Source organism: Erpetoichthys calabaricus, chromosome 1 (genome assembly GCF_900747795.2).
Source record: "Erpetoichthys calabaricus chromosome 1, fErpCal1.3, whole genome shotgun sequence".
In the NCBI taxonomy this organism is placed as follows: domain Eukaryota; kingdom Metazoa; phylum Chordata; class Cladistia; order Polypteriformes; family Polypteridae; genus Erpetoichthys; species Erpetoichthys calabaricus.
In genome coordinates this window covers 292579020-292601888 of record NC_041394.2, presented here as the reverse complement: position 1 = coordinate 292601888, position 22869 = coordinate 292579020, and the positions used below count along the sequence as shown (strand labels likewise).

Genomic DNA, 22869 nt, shown 5'->3' with positions numbered 1-22869 from the left:
AAAGAAATATGATCCAGAGCCACAGATCAAAGTGAGGAAAGCTTTCCAGTGAAAAAGGAATGCTGTTTTGGCTCAGTTTTTCTACTTTGAGTAAAACTGCAAAGTCATAGTGAATGTGAGTAGAAAGAGCACAAAGATATACTGCTGTCTAAACAACAACATGGAACTTGGTTAACACTTACCAATGGTGTCCTCTTCTCATCAGACTTAATACCAGCCAGGCAAACCTTCAGTCATTATTGAACTATGCAGCATCTACAGAGGTCTTAGCTCAAGGGGCAAAGCATTGCCTAAAAACCAAAGCAAAAAATGACTTCAAGTCAAGTGGGCACTTTGGGACATGTAAGGAAGCTAGGAGGAACCTGCTTGGTCACACTGCAAAACATTTCAAGTTCTGCAGCAGCAGTGCTGACTACTTCACCAAGTTACACATTTAATCATTTTACTTGTAAATTGCAGTTTATATAAGCATCTCCATATAATACTGAGTTAATGACATTGTCATTCATTCATTCATTTACCAGACTCCTCAACCACACTAGACATAAGAACATTCATGGAAGGGGCAAATTATTGCACATAGAATTTCTGGAAATGTGGATAAACCACCAAGGGCATAGTGAGAAAGAAATGCTGACTACAAAACATGTAGCTCAATACACTCACACTCACATTGATAAGGCTGGGATTTAAACCCAGGACTCTGAAGCAAGACAGTAATAATAATAATACTTTTTTGCATTTATATAGCGCTTTTCTCACTACTCAAAGCGCTCAGCAATTGCAGGTTAAGGGCCTTGCTCAAGGGCCCAACAGAGCAGAGTCCCTATTGGCATGTGCCATACATACCACTCATGACCTCAGCCTTCCTTCATATCTTCCTAAATGTAAGGCCTCAATATCTGAAACAGAACATGTTAGGAAAGTTATAAATGAATCATAATTAACTGTGTGCAAAGCTTTCCAGCTTCTTGTACCATTATAACAGAACAGTTGATTGGTGTTTTTTTGCTTTGCAGCCCCCAACATAACCTACTGTCTATAGGGGTGGGATGAATGCTTTAGATTTGTTTAAAATTTCAACCTCCAGTTTTCGATGGATCTCAACGTTTTAGGGTACCCTGATACCAAAAACATTGATATCTCGATGATGGGTGTGTGTGTCTGTGTGTCACGGATTCTTGAGGATGGTCTACAGTTAAAATGGCTGGATGGAAAAAAGCAAAACTCAAAAGTTAAGCCTGTTATGAGATGACGATGTGCCGATTAGCTTTTGAGCCAAATTGGGCAAAAGAAAGAGGCACTCTAGAGGAACCCTCAAATGCCATAAATTTATCATGTCTACATTTTTTTATACTTCTTGGAATCAAATTTGCTTTAACATATTTCATTATGAAGACCACACAATGATATTTTTGTGCTGCAAAAATCTCACATTTCTTCTTTGTCTAAGTACTTAATGTGTAATCCAACTTTACATGTTGCCTTCCAATTTATACACTTTGTGCACCTACGTAAGTAGAAAAGCCAAGAACTGTAAATAAGCACCATATGGAATCAAAGATCTTTGGAAAAGCACAGTAAATTAGAGAAGAATGTGAAAAAAAACAGTACAAAAGTGGTAATGGATAATGTAGTAGTCACCTAGAGTGACCAGTGTTTTAGTTCTACTGTACAGCATGTCAATTCTTGTTGTTGCAAACATTTTATTTAAAGGGCACATGATTCTCAGGGAAAATCAAATTAAATTAAGCACTGACAATCAAATGTACTTTGACGATAAGCTTAAAACATTAGATTTCATCTCTCTCTGGGAAGTGGCACCTTATCATGGTGGAGTGGTTTGTGTGCCTCTGTGACCCTACAGTATGTTGTCTGCAGCAGAATCTACTGGTAGGGTCAAATTGACCCCAGGTGAAGAGTCAGACAATGAGCGATTCACAACCACTAATAACGCAAGATTACAAACACAAAAGAGTACCCTACTTGGAATGGGGTTTCCCACATCCTGGGGCAAGCCGAGGGCATGGGATTCAAATGGACATTGTTAACAGCCACCATTGTGGAAACAGCTGTCAAAAGGTGTGGCCTGAAGGCCATGGGTGCATCTTAAAACAAAGGACCCAATGGTGAACACTAGAGGCAAGGGATGCCATCAGATTGAAGAAGCAGGCCTTACATTCATTGTCAGAATGGGAGACTCCCAAAGCAGCAGAGTGGTACCAACAGCCCAAGATGGCTGATGCCTTTTTCGTCAGGGAAACAAAAGCCAAGATGTGGATGGAGTTCAGAGAGACCATGGAAAAGTGACTATCAATTAGGCCCAAAGGCAATCTGGCAAACCGTCAGACGACTCAGAAAGGGAGGGCAAGGCTTCACCCATGCTGTTCTCAGTAAGGGTGGTGAAACGCTTATCCAGACTAAGGATGTAGTCTGGTAGTTGAAGGAACATTCTGAGGAGCTCCTGAACCCAATAGACACACCCTCTTGTAGAGCAGGCAAAACTAGAAGTTGGGGATCAAAATCCATTTTCCCTGAGAGAGGTCACTGACATAGTTAAGTAACTCACAGTGGCAGGGCCTCAGGGGTGGATGAAATGTTGAAGATCCTGGACATGGTAGGGCTGGAATGGCTGACATGACTTTTCAGTGCTGAGTGGTCATCATGTGCAGTGCTCCTGGAATGATGGTCTCCATTTTTAAAATGGAGAACTAGTGGGTGTACTCCAACTACCTGGGGATCACACTCCTCAGCTTCCCTGGGAAGCTTATGCCAGGGTAGACGTAAAGGAGACTCCACCAAGCTGTGGAACCTTAGATCCAGGAAGAGCAATATGGATTCCAACCAGGTTATGAAACAGAGGATCAGCTCTTTACCCTCATGAAAGTCCTAGAGGGGGCACGGGAGTACAACCTATCGGTCTATATGGGGTTTTTTTTGACTTAGAGAAGGCGAATGAAGGGATTCTGTGTGGTGTGCTGGGAGAGTGCAGAATTCTGGGGCCCTTAATAAGAGCTATTTGGTCAGTGTAGAATTCCAGAGAGAATTATGTCTGCATACTTAGAGAAATATCAGCACCATTCCCATTGGGCGTGGGACTCTGCCAGAGATGTTATTTTATGGTAGGTGTACCCCTCGAGTCTTTACAATGCCTGCAGAGGAAATAGCATTCAGCCAGGTAGCAAGTGGGCAGTGGGTTTACTTTGAGTATTTTAATTAATGATTGAAATTATTAGCGACTCAAGGAACAGCCCCATCATCTAAGACAGAACATACTGAATATCTTGCTTTATTATTATTTGCAAAATTTTATTAATGTATTAAATATTATTATTTAGAAGAATCAGTCCAAGTGTTTAATGTAATGTCTGCAGTGAGTAAAAAAATGGATTTGTATACATTTCCAATAGAAATGCTGCTAAATTCAGCCTTAGCATAATATCAGATGTATGGCTTTGTTTTTGCACACTTGGTGATTATAATAATAAGAGATAAATTCTAATTAGATGGACTCCCACTGACTGGTCTGTGCTGAGTTAGAAGGAAGGTGTTGATTAGTTTTCATTCCCAAGATGGAACATTTCCTCTACTATTAAATTGTCTAACAATATATTTTTATATTTTTATGCTGCAGTAAGCTTTTATTCCACAAGAGAGCCATGTCACTGTACAAATGCATGTCACAACAACGACAAAGGCAACTGCATTCGTGCAGCTTCTCTTAGTGAGTCATTGCATGTAGCATGGCTTTCTTATAATATAATAGCTAGGTATGATGAAAGAACACAACAAAACCGTCCTCTCACTCAGGCGTAATGGCTATGCAATGGAAGAACATCACTTCAAACTCGGCAGGTATTTGTCAGATGCGGGCCCTTTCACTTCTGTCTGGATCAGATCAGTGAAACAGACGACCCAAAATCAAAGAAAAAAAAAAGAAAGAAAACTTAGTGAGATCATTACCAAAGTCATCAAAATACAGAGAGAACAAAGCCCAAAGATGCCAAACCGGATTCAAGTCATAAATTCAGCAAAATCGTATGTCTGGAGACTTGAAATTAAGTCACTACTAACACTGCAAGAGCTTTCTTTTGAGTCTTATCAAGTCTTGGACCTCAAGGAAGTGTGCAACACTGACGTTTAAACCAGCACAATGGAGTTGTTATATGGCTGTCATATGCTAGCAACAAGGTCAGCAAAGGTAGACCAACACTAAACCGCAAAAAAATTAAAAGAGCAGAGAATCATGGCACATTGTACGTGTTTCAGTCAAATGTCTCCATGGGACATAAATACTACAGAAAAAAGCATTGCTGTCAGTTCTTGGGGCAAGAGGAACGGGACTGTACTTATTGTTCCAAATGTAAGATTTCTGGAGTAAAAGCCAGCTAAGGTACTGACATACTGTATGTATTTTTGGCATTAGTTGTGATGTAAGTGATAATCTGTGTATGCTGGGTAAATCTTTAGGTTTAATAGATTTTTTATTCCTCCAAATTTAACATAAAAACCAAGATTTTGTGATTAAAAGCTTCTTCTATCGAACTTTGAGGTAGTGACTTCAGCTTTTCTACCACTTCAGGCAGTCTGTGCAACTTCTCACGTACTACACATACACACAGACAACGGTTTAGAGCAAAGAATGCTGGTCTGGCTTTAAAAGAATACACCTATTAAGGAATCAGTCAAAACAGACACCAGACATTTATAGGCTAACAGACCAGAAATCTTGAATAGGATTTAAAGGCTTGTCACAAACTTGACTCAGAGTCATAGGAAGGTTTGGGGCAGCCACCCGTATAATTGGTTTCCTGTCGTACATTAGGTACAGCACTGATGTGCACAAAACCGAGTCCAAAACTGAACTGAGGGAACAGGGAAAAGGTGGAGGCTTTTAAAGGGGAAGACAGGAAGTGAGATCAAAGGGGCCGGGCTCATGAAGGTCTTCAGCCATTGGTGTGAGCCCGGACGTGACATCACAGGGGCTGGACCGGCAAGGTCTCCTTCCATTGGCTCGGTCCTGGAAGTGACGTCAAGAGGACCAGGTGGAATCTCCTGTGAATGGTCTGCAGGAAAGGGAGAAAAAGAGTCAGTGCACTCTGCCACATCCTGGTATGACTCGGAACTGTCCCTACTCAAGCCCTTTAGCTGCCTCCCATGTGCACATGTGTGACAGGCTACAACAGAACAAAGAGGTGAATACAACTATAGAAGTAAATCTAGTTTTACGGTGTTTTATCATCTTTTCTGTCTGTATTACTATATATATCAAATCCAATGCCTGTAGCTGTATGTCTGTCTGCTTTTCTCATGAGAGAACTACTTAACTGATTTAGATATTTTTTTTTCTAGAATTTGCTTCAACATTCCGGTTAATTTTGCGACTTCTCTCATTGCGCTATGTATCATAGTTCGTTTGTGGTACCGATTTATTTGCGCGAATCCGAGAGACATGCAGCAGGCCCAGGGGAGGGGGATGGGGTCCTCCGCAGTCACGCATCAGCCTCAGGGCGTGTACCTTATCTCCACTTAGGTAGCGAACGAGAGAACTACTTAATGGATTTAGATCAGGTTTTTTTCTAAAATTTGCTTGAACATTCCAGTTGATTTTGCTCTCATCACACTAAGAATCATAGTTTGCTTGCAGGAGCGATATATTTGCGCTAATCCAAGACAGAGGCTGCAGGCCGAGGGGAGGGTGAAGGGTGATGTCAGGAGTGGGGAGTCAGTCTAGCTCTGCGTTTTGGAGTGCTCCTTGCCTCCGCTTAGCTAGTGATACCTTTTGGTTTATTGATTTTCAAAGTTTGTCCTGTTTCACTACTATGCAGTCGGAGCCCCGGAGGATGGCTAGCATATACACATATAGAGCCATGTGTGCACATCAGAGGACCTCCTTGCAGGCTCAGTTGAGATATGTAATAACCAACAGAGACGAGAGGGGGCACAACCACTAACATTTTCATCTTCTTCTTTCCCCACAGTGCCAAGAAGCTGCCCGTTGAGAATAACTGACCCTGCCCCTTCCAGTCCAGCTGCCATAAAAACCCTCGGAAGGAGGCATCATTATTTTTGCTTTTATTTCATTTTTGGTTTTGTCTCCAGACTATAAGAGGGATGAATCACTTGACGTGGCACTCCAAAATTTCTTGCAGTCTTAAAACTGGCATTGCTACTCCTGGCCACAATATATACATTTTGGATAATGTTTGTGTTAGAAAGAAATTGAAATGTTTTGTTTAATAAAAGCACACTTATTTGAGTATGCTGCATGATTTGAACTGAGCGTCCTGTCTACCTGATGAGATTCTTCAGAGGTTCAGTAAGTGGATTATCAAAGTAGCTGCCCAGGTCTTTGACACAGAATATTTTTTTTACCAAAACCAGAAGTCAAATTAAATAAAAATTCTCAAACATTTCAAGCTGCTTTTAATATGTCCTGATATGATAAATATATACTTTACAGAAAGCAGTTTTGACGAGTAAAAGGGGCACATGTTGAATGCATAAACACATCAGGTTACCACAAGACTATTCCCCAATGTGGCTATCCTGCTAGAAAATGGCTAAGCACATGTCAAGAGCATTGGAGGGCACAAAACAGAAAGAAACAGCTCGCTCTACTTGCACTTTGATTCTGCTCACGCATTTACTTGCTTTAAACCCAGCCAACAATGCACCTGGACAAAGCTGCAAAGACAAAGTGATGAGGCAGAGAGACACAGAATACGCAATGAACAATGAAGAAAGCAACTGCACAAGTAACATAGAAAACTGTATGATGGATGTCGATTAAAACTATAATAACAAGAAATGAGTGTGCAACTGCAACATGTACTGGTATCCCGATCAGGACCCTTACCGGGATATTAGGCCATAAGGGGAGATACATTTATATAGACTGTCTCTTGGGGTCATGTAGTCCCCCCCCAGTATGCCAGGTAGCAGCAGCCCTCAGGTAGTGATCTCATTTATACACCTGCAGGACACCATGGGAATTGTAGTCCTGATGGACAGCATTATCGAGGTACATGGGTGCCACCTGAGGGAGCTGAAGGGAGAGGACTCACATATATTAAGGAGGTTCTGCCTGATCTGGAACTGCTTCCAGGGTGTAATCGTGTGGCACCGGAAGTACTCCTGGGTTATGCATAAAACAAACTGCTCAGCCTCATCCAGTCAAGTTAGAGCTGGGAGGTGTAAGAGGACAAGGTTTACCTGGCAGAGTGTAGAGGAGAATATGGGAGTTTGAGTATTTGTTTTAAAGAAAGGACCTGAAAAAAGATATTTGTGTGTAATAAAACTCACTTTATTTGAACCCTTGACTACTTATGTGCACTTGTGTCTGTGGTTTGGGGTGCTGCATTGTCCCTTACTGGTCACACACTCAAGAAAAAAAAAAAAGAGTGGTTCACCTGTGCTCTTCTCAATCATATACCCAATTTTTGGAATTTGTGTGTGTTGCCCACTGGACGTGCATTAAGATGGTGGGGTTTTGATTAGTTGAGGTTTCCCTTACCCCACCAAAAAAAGTTTAAAAGCCTTGCTTCACCATTTTGAGGATCAGTTCTGTCATAGGGTCATTCTTTCAAGGAATTGCATCATCCTGTTGTGAACGGTCCTTTTTTATAGCATGAATGTTATGATGTTGCATAGGACCGTTGACAAACAGCATCGAAGACTGATGGCACCCATGAAAAGGCCCACAAATTCAAGATGCCTATAGGAAAACATATTTGCAAAATAGTGACTCAATGTCATCACCTCAAAAATGCTAAAATAAAAATTCAAAACTTTCCAACAATAATACCATAAAATAGGAAGACTACTGCCTATTGTATTCTTGACATTGGGTTATGCTCTGATCGAGTCCATCACCTGCTGACAGTACATACAAAGTGTTTTAACATGTTACTGCCAAAGTTTCCAAATCAAAATCAGTGCTCTACCCTCAACATGCCTGACTGAATGTTTCGTTGTATTTGTATGGAGCATTGTAATACCCTCGGAATGACTTTCTGTTAAATTGTATACATTATTTGAAATTTTGATGCCACATGCTGTATATACATGAAGACTGGATACAGTTGTTTACATACTTTTCTTGTGTTTTGTTACACCAGAGCCCAGGCAGGTTCCGTGACTTACTCAGGGTCACAGAGTGACTTAATGGCTGAGATTGAACTGGCAACTCCGTGGTTTGAAGTCCGATTCCTAAACCACCTGCCTGTACCAAGGAAATTTGGGGCAGTACAGGCTTCAACTTGTGGAGTTATATCTTATCTTATATATATATAAATCAATGTGTGTGTATGTATGTATGTTCCAGCATCACTTCTGAACAGCTAGAGTGATTTTCATGAAACTTGGTACACGTGTTTCTCATTGGTCGACTACAAATACTGTATGGTGAAATCAACCCTAACCCATCTTACGGTCTTGTATGCATGTTATTATCCAGTTGACATTCTGAACGACCACCAGAGGGCGAACTGGAGGTGACTGCCAGCATTTGTTATGTTTGAGCACCATCGCGCCCCTGTTGCTTTTGAAATTAAATAGAGTTGGCCGGTTCTGAGCGTCAACTGGATGATAACATACATACAAGACTGCAAGACAAGCACACTAGTGAGTCTTCATTGTTTGTTAATTTATTTTTATTTTTAAACTTGTGTTTGTTTTAATTATATATTTCTCAAACAATTATAAAAAAAAAAACACTTTATTTCCCTCCCGGGCAAGACCGGGTATTTCAGCTAGTGACAAATAAATGGTTCTCTCTCTTTAAGAAATATTTTTAAAAAATTAAACTTCTGATGAGCTATGGAGTCATCTCTGCCACTCAGATTTATTGAAGGGACATGGCAACTGCTAATTCATTTCTTCTGCCTTTGTCAGAATATTCAGAATGCAGGACTGACACGTCAATTAACAGGGAGATGTCTTTAAATTTTAGTCACTGCTCTTTTTAATTTTCATATTTGATATTTTTCTTTCCTTTTTTGAAAGTACAAGCTAACCCATTTAGTGTCTTTCATATGGTTACTAATTAAAAATCTCCAAAAGGCACAACCAATCTAATTTTGCAGTATTAAACATAGCACATGAATAAAATATAACATCCATAGCTTTGATTGCACTCCAGTCCCCTGATTCTATAATGTTATATATTCTGTATGTTTCATCTTGCTTGGGTCAAACACAGACTTGGAATATAAATGTTGTGGCAGGTGGCCGGCCGGGTCCCATGCTTGGCCGGGATGCCCCTTCTACTTATGTTCTGGGGGAGCAGCCATGGGCTCCTTAGTATCTCCTACAGGATGCTTGGCTGACGATGGTGCCTCAGTTTCTCGCAGGGTTTCATGGGAGATGGAGTTCTCCCCAACCCTATGGGGATCTGGGGTGGCCTCCAGGGGGTGCTGCATGGATCCTGGAGCCAACCTGGACACCTCTACAGCCCTGCCCGGAAGTGCAATTAGCAACAGCTGCTCAAGCACCTGGAGCACTTCCAGGTGGGCTATAAAAAGGGCCAGCAACCACCACTCAGGAGCCAGAATCGGGAGGAAGAGGACGAGGTTGCCTGGGAGGAGTGGTGGTGCCAAGGTGGAGAGTTGTGTGTTAACCAAACTAAGTGCTTTTGGGACTGTATTGTGGCTGGAGGGAGTATGGGGAAGACGTGCCCTCCAGCTGAAGAAAAATAAAGTCTGTTGGATTTTACACATGCCTCTGGGTCAGTCTGTGCCAGGTCAGGCGCAATATAGGGCCTTTATCACAATGTGTATAATCATTTTAGCTAAAATATACCATATTACATCAAAAACATGAATCTAACTTTTACGGTTCTCAGTTTACAGGACAGTCCAGCAACACACTACATGCACACTTCCTCAAGTATACATGATGATACTTGAGGAAGTACCGCAATGTATTAACCATAATAGCTGAAAAATTAAACTAAACTAAACTAAATTAACCATAAAGGTTAGAAAAGCAGATTCCACACAGGTCTAGACAAAAATAGCAGGCCTCACTTGCTCAGGCCACCTATCCACAAACTCTAGATGCACAAGAAAAAGAGGGCAAAGGTGTTAAAATCAAAAAAGATTCACAAACAGAGGAAAAGTGTCAAATCTCAGATGCACAAAAGAAAGTTCTTTTAAAATTTAAAGATTTATTGAAGAATCAAAAAATAGAACCAAGAAGGCAAATGCAGGAATAGATAAAAAAGTAAAACAAAAGGTTCTTTTGTAAAGGCGAATCAAAATTAAATAAATCCAATCCAAAGACAAAAAATGTACTTTTTAATGAATCCAGAAATACAAAAACATACATGAATTCCAAAAAATTAATATCAGAAATCAAAACCCAAATTACTATAGTGAAATGCATTACTGCAAAGGCAGCCCCTCAGCCAAATAACCTGGTGGCCCTGCCTCCTTAGGCTCCACATAAAGGGGATAATGCAGATAACAAAAATCACTAATAAACAACAGAATAAAATAAACAATAAACCTAAAAATAATTGGTACATAAAATATAAACAAATCAAAAACAGAATTAAAGTGAAAAACAAATAAGAGTAAATAAACAAAGCACATCCTTTAGCCAGGGAAAAGACCCCAACTGAAATGTAACATTGTGTAGGACACCTTGTGATTGACATGTGGACCCTCTCAGTGCAACCAGTCATATTTTAGCATTAAAACAAGCTTTTGGAAATCCCAATAGTGAGTGGAAATTAAGTTTCATCACTAAAAGTCTTTTTAAAAAGACTAGGATTTCAATAAAAAGACCCAAATCGAGCTTTGATGGATATGCTGCCTCCACTGCCCACCCACCACAAGTTTGAGTCAACACTGCGTCCAGTCTACAGGCTTTTGGGCCGCACCGCCCTGCTTCTGGGAAAACGTCGAGGTCAGTAATTATCAGTATCCAAGTCTGACATCCATTTTAGTTGCACGGCCAATTAACTGTAACACATTTTTTTTGTTTTGATATAACTTCAAAACTGAAAGAAATAAGATGAATTAATAGTACAATTTAAGGGATTTTAAGAATTAGGATTCAGAATTTTTTGAAGTTGATTTTTCAAAATGGCATGCCTTTCGTTATTCACTTGTTTTTCTGCTTGGTCTGCTTTTTTTTATACAAAAACAGTAGAAAATGTGTTTACATAATTAATGTAGCTAATTTCCCAACCATTTTTGAAGCAATTAATTAATTACCAGGTTGAAAAGGAGCCAGAGCCCATCCTAAGCTGGTGACAAGAGCTAACCTTGGGCAGGATGTCAATCCACCATAGAAAAAGGGCTCAGTTCTCTACTGAATTGCAAGATGGCTCCAATGCGTAACAATTTTCTTTGGGAAAGTGGCAAAATGATAAAAATAACACTAGATTTGGGCAGCATTATGGCATAATGGTTAGCACTAATGCCTTGCTGATTTAGTGCCTCTGTTGTGCAGTTTGTATGGTGTCTCCATGCCTATGTGGCTTTTTCTCTCTGGATCCTCCAGGCTTCCAACCAAAGACGTGAGTTTTTGGGTAACTGGTGTAAAGATGATACACAACAGTGTTAAAGGTTTTGGGAGCACCACCCTGGGTGAACCTCATATAGCTGATGCCAGCACGAAAACGAAATGTGGAAACGTCTTCTCAGACAATAGTCCTAGACAAAACTAAAGTAGGGTAGTGGCCCTCTTGGTTATATAGGTCTTTAAGAGGAAGTGAGGGTCCAGGAGGGCAGACAATGGAAATGATGTCAGCACTGGAGTGGTGGCTAGGCTTCCATTCTGCTGAGGGAGGAAGAGAGAAGGCATTAGACCACAGCGCCATTCCCTAGTACGGTGGGTTATTATCATAACCTGAGCCCTAAAGCTGTTCCCCATGCGCATGCACATGACACTAGCCATTCAAAACTGACCCTGCAATGGACTGGCACCCTTCCTAGGGTTGATTCCGTCCTTGTGTCCTGTGCATCCAGCAACGCTGAACTGGATTAAGAAGGTTTGAGAATATTATGATATTTAAAATTAAATATAAGGCCATCTTAAAGCAGCCTTTAGGGAATGTGGAGCTGCTGGGTAGATACTGCCTTCACTGATGTGACAAGAACACTCTGTAAAAGTAGGTGATGGCATGTCAGACAAAGAGGGAAAAGATTAGATTTTTATAGTTTCTATCCTTATAACTCAATTGCCATTGACTAATGCATGTTCTACTTTACGCAAAACTACAATGAAAAATTCAAGCACCAGTAACATGCGCTCAATTACAGACATGGTCTTTTAATCCCAGGGGCACAGATTCCAGGGCACACTGTCTGCAAGCTTTTCAACTGTAAATATTAAAATGGGTCAAAAGAAAAACTTAAATATAGATTTTAAACACCATATATAGAAATCTGACTGGAAAGTGACAGCATTGTCAAAATTATGTAAGACAAATGAATAAGAACATTTACTTTTAAGAGACTCTCTAGCAGGATAATAATATTTATTTATATACAGTAGCATCTATCCCATTCTCAAAGTGCTTCACAAGTATTCAAAGGAATACAATAGGAATAAAAGCAAAGATGACATTAATAACAGGATACAAACACATATTAAGTATTAAACACCAAATAATAGATTAATGCATGAAAGTTCTGAAGTACTCTAGATTAGGAAATAATAAACAGAAAAACAAGAAGAAAGCCATTAATAAATAGCACAATTTACATATGCTAACATGTAGGAATATAAATGTTGATGTTACAATCACCCACAATGGTAAGAACAATGCATAAGGATAAGACCGTATGTCATCATCAGTTAGAGCCAAATGCTGAAGAAGATTGAAATTCAACAATCAGTTCAGATCTAACAATTCCAGCCAGACTACCGTCCTGACCTGAGCTACACAATGCTACAAAATAAACGATGAATTGCCTCATTTAAGGTCATGTCACATTAGACGACTTTTCCAGTGATTTTCATTCGTGGTCTTCATTCACAGGCTCATTCTCTCATGGTGTGCTAAGAAGCACCACTGGGGGTCTTTTCTGCCCACAGCTTTCAGGCAATTCAATGCTTCCTCCCAACATACGCTTTAAATTCATTTTGAAATTTCTGCACAATATACAGTAAATTTATTTTTTTATTGATTGATTGGCTGTATTATCGGTAGTGTGCATCTGTATCTTTGTTTTTTTATGTTTCTGCTGTTGTATGCTGTATGGATTAATAATGTTTATTTTATCTATTCAAATTTACATAATCTTAATGAGCGGGAGGCAGTTGGCAGCACACACACACATGCATAAATGTGACATACCCATCAACTCACTTCAGCTAGTCCTTGACTCACTCCGATAATTTCAAACAGGATTCATTTTGTCATTAGTCATAGAGATGGGCTTGTGTACATGAGAGTTGGCAACCTATTAATGCTCATCTGAAAGTACAATGCATATGATGCAGCAATGAGGAATAAGAGAACATACACCCTTTGGACCTCACAAACAAACGAGAAGCTTGTCTGTCTGATATCTCATGTTTTGTGCACCATGACAAAATGGAAAAAAGAAAAAATCAGGAGTGCTCTCCCCTAGACTTTCTCGTATACTCAGATATGGGGAAGGATATTTGAGGAGTAAACCACCTGACAATGATTATATTTTTATATTATGTGCATTAAAGAACCATCAACAACAAATCAAATCAAATTAATAATTGAACAATTATTATAAAAGTAAAGTTGAATAAATCGGACTCTGAAGCTGCATGAATAAAATGTAAAGTACCACTTCTGGTTAGTGGAAATATATCAAAAGTTGATAGAAATCTACGTTTTGTACCTAATATCTGTATGCAAAATTTGGTTGACCTAAGTGAAAGCGTACTCAAGTTATCATGTTTACACATACACACATACACACACACACACATTATTCCAAAAATGGTATTGTCGGACTCTAAAACGTCGATATTCATCAAAATCTCAGGGTCAACTTTTTGGACGATTACAATACTGTCTCTATACTTCATATACGAGAAAGTAAAAAAAGAGGCAGAGATTGCATCTGAATTAAGCATAGCTGTTACCTCTTCATACAGGACCAGGTCTACTAGGCAGCATGTGATTGGCTGTTACAAAACTGAGTAAGCATGACTGTGTTGGAAAGTCAGCACTCAATCAGTAAATGTGACATGCCCAGTGATTTTCAGTTGTTTAAATAGATGTGGTCTGGCATCGAAATCAGTAACTGCAGTCTGACATACCAAACAGCTAGAAGTCACGTAAATATGGCACCAGCTTCAGAGTTGTAAATTCCTCAAGTTTTTTCTGTTTTTGCGTGACATATTAAGATTGCAGTCTACAATGAATCTGCTAGTTGTAGTACCTGACCATTGATAAGTCAGATGCACAGTAATGTCAGGTAAAAAAAGTTCATTTCACTCAGACTCATTTCCGGAGCAGATTTGGCATATTACTCTTGTTAAAATAAACCTTGAGTTCAGAGTGCTGATGAGCTCTTAAGCACAACCTGGTGACATCACAATTCCTTGTTAAATAAAACTTTGGTGTATTGTGGCATTGACAGTACGAGGGACATTCGACAAGTTTCCACACTTTTTTTAACTCTATTAAGAATTTTAAAAACATATTACATCATCTTTCTATATAGTCACCTTTGTTTGTGATGCAATTTTCCCAGCGTCGTACCAACTTTTTAATGCCCGATTACTACTCCTCCCGCCTTCACTGTTTCCAACGAAAATATAATAGTGCAGAAAGTTGTCGAATGTCCCTCGTATATAAAGATTAATCCAGTCTGACTATTTGCTATTGAAGTAGCATGTAACAGAGAGAAGTTCATCACAATAGAATTTCAGCATAGTGGAAAACCAATCCTTACTCAGGAAAAAGCGAATGTGGCCAAAAGACAGAACACAGGATCAGTAAGGCAGGGAGGCAGAGTACGGAATGAAAGGTAGAGCACAAGTGACTGCTGACAGTGACCCAAAGAACCTCCAGAGGAAATACATACCAATGCTCTTGGGAGTTTTTGATCCAGCAAAATATGTGGTATGATACTATAAGCTCAGGAAAAGTAATTACCAAAGAAGGGCAGGCTTCAATATAAAGAGGGGGTAGCTCACGTCTCCACAGCAAAGCTGATGTCCACGAGTTTACGATCTCTGTGAATATCTATGCAACAAAAAATAAAAAAATTAATGCACAAGAAGCAAGTAGGCAGGGCTACTGCATAACTGAAAGAGTCCACAGGTCGTCAGCAGCACTGGGAAGCATAAACAAATGGTGTTGGGTTTGGAACTTCAATCCAACAGTTACGATTTCAGCTGAATCAGAACCCAAAGCAAAATCCAAATATTGAGCCTTCATACACTGAGTCCTGAGAGTCATTATCATTTGTGTGATCAGTAACAAGAGGCAACTTAAATAACTAAAGTAACACAACATGATATTCCCTGCAGTTCAAGGTCTTAAAAGGACCACACTCCATTGCTGCATGAGGCAGGAAGCAGTCCTGGACAGGACGCCAGATCTTTTCAGGTCCACTTGTGCACACACCCCGAGGTAGCCAATTGATCTGACTTGCACATCCTGGAGGAGTACCTGGAAGAAATCCAGAGCAGACACTGGATGGACTTGTACTCTCTACTAGGACAATGACAATGACATGACATGGGGTTCAATTCCGGGTTGGGGCAGGTAATCTAACAACTGAAATAACTACAATGTTTTCAAAAAGAAAAGACAGCAGTATTTTAATGTATAAGATCAAGAAAACCTATTTCTCACCTGATATAAAACTTACAAACACCTACTGTATTAAATTCATGTACATTTAAAACAAACTCTACTAGGAATTCCTAAGAAAATATGGGCATGATTAAGTAAGATGAGCAGTAATTGACATCAGTTTGCATGAAGCAAAAATTCTGTTGCCACAGAGGTCCTCCTAAGTTAAGTTTAAATGTCCCCTGCCTAACGAAGAATGACTACAGTTAAAGTTTGTCTTTAGAATCCATAGCTACATACACATAATTCAGGGAAAAAAGATTTTGAAAACTTGAAGAAAAAACTAGGAAATGCAAAACGGGAAAATAAGGGCACTCAAACTATACATAATTAATGGTGGCTTTTCAAGAACATCTTGATTTATGTGTAAATTTAAGATCTTCTGAAAATAAATTAAAAACAAAATGGCCTACATGTAGAAATACGTTATAAAATGTAGTGCTTTATAGGAATTTAAATGTTAACTAAAAAGTAAACTTCAAGTGAGTTACAACTAGGAGCAAAAAATGGAATGACTGAGGAAGAAGTGAGAACAAGATAAGGGGCAGTGGCATAGCGTAGTTGGGGCGGCAGGGGCGGCCCGCCCCGGGCAGCACTTTTAGGGGGCGGCAAAATTTCACAATAAATAATAATAATATCTTGTAAAAATTTGAACCATACCTAAATAAGGGGGCGGCGGAATTTTCCTCCGCCCCAGGCGGCTGACACCCACGCTACACTACTGATAAGGGGGTCAAAATAGACTGAAGTCACTAAAGACCAAAAGCCTTAATGTGCTTTTTTGTTAAAGCTTTTGCTTCCCATTTATGTAGTGGCACTGTTACATTTATATTCATAATACAGAGTGACTGCTTAGCCAAGTTATCAGCTACCTCATTTCCCAGAATACCTTCATGAGCAGGAACCCTCAGAAATAAATAGCTATGCCCAGTTTCCACAACTGTTGCTGGATCTCTAGTAATATATCTGACCTACATTTGGAATTCACTGTTTAATACGTGATAGAGCAGATTTGGAATCAGAATATATCAGTACATGCTTTGGGTGGACCTCTTCTACCCATCCCAATGCAGTAATTATTGCCACCATCTCTGAGGTAAGTACTAACAAGTTATCAGTCAGTCTTTTCCTAATGTTAATTTAAAAAATGGGTGCATACACTGAAGGTCCTGTATGACCAGTCACTGAATCTTTTGAACCCTTTGTATATATTTGCAAGAATCCAAAATACTGCCTTTGTACATATTGACTAAAGTTGCACAAGTGAATTACATTCTTATTTTTCCTTCATTTTCTTCTGGATACTCAAATTCACTATAGGAAATGGGAAATACCATGGCGCAACAGCCGCAATAAGTACCAAGCTGTAATATGTAAATGCTCCAAGATTTTTTTCCCAATCATCCAAAACCGACTATTTTATTACTGTGGTGTTCCTAACAGACTTCTGCTGTTGCCGATACTGGAGATCTGCCATTGTGTCCCCTCAAATGAATCCAGTGGACCACTGCCAGTTGCATTCTGCGTAAATACAAAGGTTATCTCCTCCATTTCTACTAATATTGCAGATATTGGAGAGGATGTCATAGCACCACTACATATTCTCAAAGCCTGTGCTTGAACTTTATCAAGGGATTTTAATACTGCCAGTGACGCTGACCCATAGGCAATGCATCCATCATCAGTTAGAGTCCTAACAGTTGCAATACAAAGCTGGTTAAGAGACTTCCTATTTGCACCATAATCTTACTTTGTTTCTGTGTAAAATAAGGAAATTACAGTCAGAAACAAAACAAGAAGTTACTATAAGAAAAATATTATAAAACAGCATTTGGCATCCTGATAGCGAGATCCTGCCCCAAGTGGAGGAGTTCAAGTATCTCGGGGTCTTGTTCACGAGTGAGGGAAGAATGGAGCGTGAGATCGACAGGCGGATCGGTGCGGCATCCGCAGTAATGCGGACATTGCATCGGTCTGTCGTGGTGAAAAAGGAGCTGAGCCGCAAGGCGAAGCTCTCAATTTACCAGTCGATCTATGTTCCTACCCTCACCTATGGTCAAGAGCTATGGGTAGTGACCGAAAGAACGAGATCGCGAATACAAGCGGCTGAAATGAGTTTCCTCCGCAGGGTGTCTGGGCTTTCCCTTAAAGATAGGGTGAGAAGCTCAGTCATCCGGGAGGGGCTCAGAGTAGAGCCGCTGCTCCTCCGCATCGAGAGGAGTCAGATGAGGTGGCTCGGGCATCTGATCAGGATGCCTCCAGGACGCCTCCCTGGTGAGGTGTTCTGGGCACGTCTAACAGGGAGGAGGCCCCGGGGAAGACCCAGGACACGCTGGAGGGACTATGTCTCTCGACTGGCCTGGGAACGCCTTGGGATTCTCCCGGAAGAGCTAGAAGAAGTGGCCGGGGAGAGGGAAGTCTGGGCATCTCTGCTCAAGCTGCTGCCCCCGCGACCCGACCTCGGATAAGCGGGAGACAATGGATGGATGGATGGATGAAATTATGAAGATGTGTTACAAGCTAGAGGTGTCAGTTGAGGCTACTCGTTACTTTAAAATGTAAATTGCACTACGTCGTAGTGGTGCTACTTGAATTTGATACTTCAACTTCCAGCAGTCCCTGCAGTGGCTCTGATTGGCCTTCTGTCGAGGATGCAGGGGCTGATGGGGTCAAAGGAAGTCAGCGTGGCTTTTAAAAAGAGGCCAGTGACCAAAAGGAGGGAGGTGTTTTTTGTAATCTGTGTTCCAAGCTCCTGTCTGTCTGCCTTCTGTTGGGTTACCTGTACTTCATCGTTTTGTCCTGGATTGTTTCATTGTTGGTGTCTGGATTGTCTGCTGTCTGCCTGTGTACATGAGGACTGTAAGTGGATTCATGGCCATCCTGCAAGGAAAGGAGCGCTCCTGAACCCGTCCACCTGTCTTCACCATTTCAGGAACTACCGGCAGATCTCTGGACTATCTATCTTCATCATTTCATTTCAACCGTTGCCGTTTTTCATGGACTTTGCTGTGCATGTTTTGTTTGTGCTTTGTTGTATTTAATGTGTAATCGCCGTAAGTGGAACAGGGTGGTATTGTTGTTTTCATTTATTTTCATTACATTCATTAATTGTTGTTTGATTACTGGTTTGCTTTGTTTTTGTCTCTGTTTGTGAGTGCGTGTGGGTCGGGCCAAGGCTGGGTCCGTCCCTGGAATCTCCACCATAAAAATAAATAAATAACCGTCTTCTCGACGGTGTGAATTTTAGCGGCACCGAACCACTACATTACTTTGAACATGTTACCCTACTGCTCTCAAGATTGTGCTGCTGAATTTAGCACTGCACATTCAGCTCATCAACATAAATTCAGTGATTTCTGAAATACTGAAACAGCTTATTTTAGCCTGTTGAAGGAATAATACGATCCCCCAAAAATTTGCCCCGGAAATTTATTTTTTTCTACTCATGGCTATTTGTGAAGCAAATACACACACAAGATGACAGAGTGCAATGGACATACAGAGATTTCCAAATCCTTAACGGTAACCCAATTTGTTTACATCGGCACATAATCAGAATATTCGTGAAGAAATCTACCTTTGTTAATCAGGTTTCTCAGAGGCCAATAACCGGATTTCTCTAATTTACATAAGGGTATATAAGGCACTATAGAAATCAGGTTTCTGTGAATAATCGGGTTATTGAAGTGCATGTACACACGCTAATTGAGACCTCTGGGTCAAAACAGCAGAAGAAATTCCAAATTCCACATTCTTACAAGGTTCAAGCATTGATGGGGTATAAAGCAAAGGTGAAAGTAAGTACAGGATGAAATCAGAGTGTAGTAGACATGGTCGTCACACTGGGCTCTGCTGGTGTTGCCAAGCTTCCTTCAGAGGCCTTATGTTACCTTCCTCACTTTGGGAACATGGCTGAACACACCAGAACATGTGACGGAAGGAGAGAATCCGTCATCAAAGTGGTGGCTCAATTCCATAATGCATGCATTGCTACAGGGAAGTGAAAGCAATTTTACATCTTTAAATACAAAAGATATTTTTAGCATATTTTACAACATTACATTTGTCATTTTTTATTATAATTATTTTGTTTTTTGAGACATTCGTCTTGAATGTAAACCAAATGTCATGAGTCAAGCTAACTTTTCCCCAGTTGGCATATGATGCTCCAGTAGCTGTATTAGCCGTCAAACTACAATAACCCAACATTCTCAGACCTGCCTCATCCAGTGCCCTGTGATAGAATGGCAGCCTGTCCATAGTTTGGTCCCTGTTCCGCATCTAATGTTTATTGGGATAGGCAACATCCACACTCCCCACGACATGAACTGGCTTGAGCAGGTTCAGTAGACGGACACATGATGTACCATAAACCATTGGACTGTCAGTAAAAGAATATTCTGACTGGGTCAGGTCACAAGTTGTGTGGCCTCTCAGTAATAAGTGCGGCATTTTTAAATTGATTCAAACTTTCAAACATGGCCGATACCAACCTAGGTAGCTATACCCTGAAGGGCATTTCGTTCCATTATATCAATAGGTTTATCATGTGGACAAGCTCTTTGTAGTTTAAAGAAGTATTTTTGTTTTGGAACACTGTACCATCACTTAGCTGGCAGGCAGTGTGGTGTAGTGGCTAAGGCTTTGGACTTCAAAGCCTGAGGTTGTGTGCTCAAATGTCACTACTGACACTGTGTGACCCTGAGCAAGTCACTTGATCTGTCTGTGCTCCAACTGGAAAACCAAAAGAAGTGTAATTGTTCATAAATGTTGTAAGTTGCCTTGGATAAAGGTGTCAGCCGAATAAGTAAATGTAAACTTCACTGGAATACAAAGACTTTAGCCAGGGGGTTGTAATAACTACATTACAAGACACAGCTTATGGTGTAAGACCAGGTTGCAGCGGTGGTGGAGAATTTCAAGTTTCTGACATTGTCACTTTTGAGCCCATCAACATACACATCTGTTATGGTCAGGGAAACTCAGCAGAGGCTACTGCCTCTGAGATAGCTAAAGACATTTAAAGTGTCACAGGAAGCAATGATTGCAGTCTGTAATCTTTTATGGGTCGGTCAAGACCAGGACTACCAGACTTCAGAAATATCTGTGTCCACAAGCTACAGAATGTTGAGCATAAAGGTCATCTACATTGACATAATAAAAAGGTCTAACTGCGTTTGTTAAATTAGATGTTTGTAGGCTATGAGGAATTAGGATTACGGTTGTCTCCATGGTGTTTATGTGCTTTGATGTTTTTCTGCAGACTTCACCAAATAAGATTCCATGCAATTGATGCTGTTACAGTGATAAAGTTACTCACCATTCCAGAAAAAACTCACAATGGCAGTGTCATGTGTAGCACTTGAGGAATCTAAAAAGAAGAGCAAAAACATTGACAACATAAGTACTGAAATGCAGAAATCTGAAAGTGTTTAGAGAAAAATTAATTATGGAACACTGATGCATTATGGTTCATCCATTCTCTGCATGACAATGATGGAGACAGCGGGGCACAGTCATAGCCAGGAGTGAACCAGCACTAGATGGTGTTTCCTTAAGAGGCATTAGCTCTCCGGAAATGTGTTCTTTCCAATTGTGGCATTTTAATTAACCTGAATTTAAATAATTATAAATTAAAAAGATGTTATCCCCCCGAGCATGCAATATGGCGGTCACAAGATTACATGAGAAGTATAAGGATAACTTAGCTTTGTTTAATATCGGCTTACGCGGTATTACAGATGGGAAGCTTATGACAGACTCTATCAAGAATGTGGGAGTCTTGATCTATGCAGTCTGCCATCTTTCATCGCCACGCTGAAAGGATTTTCCGGACGGAGGACATAATCTTCCGTCCGTTAGCTTCAAAGTGTGTTGGCCATAGGTCCATTCTTATATACTGGTTGCTCCACATGCAGGCTCCTTCTCTGGATCCAAACAAGGACAGGAAAGGACTCAAACCCCACCTTCAAAAATACAGGAATAGCACAATGCCTACATGCAGTTCTCATTCTCCCAACAAGGAAAGAGGATTTTTGTGCTGACAAAAGACAGAAATATACTAGTCTGTCTTTAGGCTGACTATTCAGTTCTCCGGTTGTCTTTGGCTCTCTAGTCCTGTGCTTGGCTCGGCAAGTCTAAATGCTGATGCTGAGCCCCTGCGTACCATACTTGGTCTGCCTGTATGACTGAATCCATAATACTGTATTATAACAAACATATTATAACAGATGGGGTGCCAGTTACTCATATCCACCAATATGAGCCGATTGGCAGTTTCAGCTAAACCAACCTGCACATCCATGGTAGGAAAACAGAGGGCTAGGAGAAGCACCGAGATCGACACATGGAGAATATGCAAACTGCACAGAGAAGTGGTCCAGGGTTGGGACTTAATCTCAAGAATCAGGGGCTATGAGGCAGCAGAACCTCCAAACACTGTGCCATCTTGTTATAGCACCTGTATTACTGTATATTTCACATTAACTACTCCTGACACCACTTTGTTATAAGTTGGTAACAAAATGAATGAATGAATGAACGAACAAACGGATGCAGGGTGCAGAAATCTTTACCAGAATAAAAATGGAGTGAATATAAATTCTCAGAAATCTGAACATTCAAAGACTATAAAACACCTTTCTAAGTAGAAAAAAGCAAAAGAAATGACAAATGTGCCCACCATGAACTCATTTTGCTTTCTACAATGAAGAGTAAAAGGGCCAAAGACTTTGACAGTGAGCCACCTTCTTCTTCTTGTCCTTCTTAGTCTTGATGTAGGAGACTTTTACCTTGAAATGCCAAAAGAGTGAGCTCGGGCTCCATAGTGCCTCTGCCCCCGAGTGCTGTAGATATTCATCAAGCATCTGTAAGGTAATCCACACATGAACTTGTAGCCCGCAGCCTGTCGGTGAAGACTCTCCCCACTGTGTTCTGATGTTCAGCTGTGAACATATGGCACCTTGGCTCTGACATTGCCTTTGGCAAGCAAGTGACTTTTTTCCACTCTCCCTTCTACATTTCCTTTACGTCTAACCTGTTCAGAAGATTTCCTAGCATGTTCC

At 40.5% G+C, this 22869-nt stretch overlaps 1 pseudogene; it reads right to left on the bottom strand.

Annotated features, from left to right (window-relative positions):
- The window catches only part of LOC114661033 (60S ribosomal protein L9-like), a 39002-nt pseudogene extending 16372 nt beyond the window's left edge, over positions 1-22630 (bottom strand).
- Between the last annotated feature and the right edge of the window lie 239 nt (positions 22631-22869).